Raw genomic sequence first — 1,664 nt, forward strand, 5'->3', positions numbered from 1 at the left:
TAATTCCCATGAGAAATGGTTGTTTTGTTAGCTGTCTATCTCTGGAATTCCAGGTAACCAGAAGATAATGCTACATTAGAAAAAGACATTTGCTATTTGCTTTTTCATCAAGTGAAAGGCTCTTGAATTTTCAATAGCAACACAGAGCACTATCCCTGGGATAATATCAAGGAAACAATTTTAGTTTGCATCTATTGAAGGATTCAAGAATCAAAGAAAAGCAAAATATACATTTTAGAACCTGCTGTTAGCATAATAAGGCCACAATGTGTATCTGGGTGACAAAACCTCTAGTGTGAAACATAAGTAACCCTATATCTCTCTGTCTCTGTCCATGGAGGGCTGATTTACCTGGTTTCAGCATTTCAGTTGTGTCTTGATGAGCTTCGGAGGTGATTTTGCAAAAGGTTCTTTTTCCTTGAGGAGAGGGAGAATCAGGCACACACAAATGGAGACTGGCCAGCAGACAGAAATGATCTCTTAAGTCTTACTGGCAATGCTTTCCTGGTTCCTTAATTTCATAAATGTCAGGGACCCTACTTTAAACAGAAACCTATTAAAATTCTATAGGATAGCGCCCGCTCATCTCAAATACCTAGGTGGTGGGTAAGGGAGGGTGAAGAAGGAAAAAAATTCCACCACTTTGTATAAGGTTAGATTAGGCCCTGTGTACATATAGCTATCTGAGGGGAAGATCAAGCCCTAAAGATTTTAATTTCAGTGAAGTCATACAGAGCTAATGGAGCCACTGGTGATCAATAGTTCCTACTCTCCTGTGAGAGGGAGAGATTTATTGAGGTCTCCCCACTGATCCTGCATCAAGTGCAGCCAGCAATGCTGATCGCTGTGCCCCCTAATTCCTGCGGTGTGCAAATGACTGACTCCATTCATAGAAGCAGCTCAGCTTTCATAACCAATATAGAGTTCCCTGATAATCTCTTAATATGTCCACTGGCATCATATCTTTATGACATTTAGGTTGAGGTAGAAGGGAACCAATAAATCACTTACATCTCTCTCTCCTAACTCAGACCCAATTCAGGAAAAGATACAGTAGTAAGGACCATGTCAATCAAAAGAGTTGCTTTATTGCCAGTTACCTAAATCTGTGAATTCCGTTAGGTTCCCTGCCCATCTCTAATGCTTTAGACCCAACTGACAGCAAGATTTGGTCTGCAGCACATTTACCCAGCTAATTGTCTCATGCTCAAAGGTAAACATGGAGCAATGGCTAGCAGACCTGCATTTCACCAATCAGATATAGCAATTTTTCCAGTAAGTTCGGAAAGCAAAACCAGAAGTATTTCTCACCTGCTGCCTCTTCTATTTGTGGAAGATTTCTCATAGAACTGAGTCCCAACTACTGAAATCCAACTTGTATGTTTGGTCTTATTGGACACTCTTGAGACATTTATATTTGTAAGTATCCATTAATCAAATGGTAAATATTATTGTTTATAAGTACTAGAGAAAATAGTAAGGCTGGTTCCTGGCCAGCTCATTCAATGGTGACTATTTCTGCTGGTAGTAAACAAACTGCAGCTTTATCCATCAGCTCTTCCAAATCCAGGAATTCCCTATTGTCCTCCACAGAAGAAATCATTAGATGAGCAAGTGGTGTTTAGCAAGCATTACACACAGTTCATAAGTTAACCCCAGTTAGT

Source organism: Carlito syrichta, unplaced genomic scaffold (assembly GCF_000164805.1).
Source record: "Carlito syrichta isolate Samal-C Ts95f unplaced genomic scaffold, Tarsius_syrichta-2.0.1 Scaffold73650, whole genome shotgun sequence".
Lineage (NCBI taxonomy): Eukaryota > Metazoa > Chordata > Mammalia > Primates > Tarsiidae > Carlito > Carlito syrichta.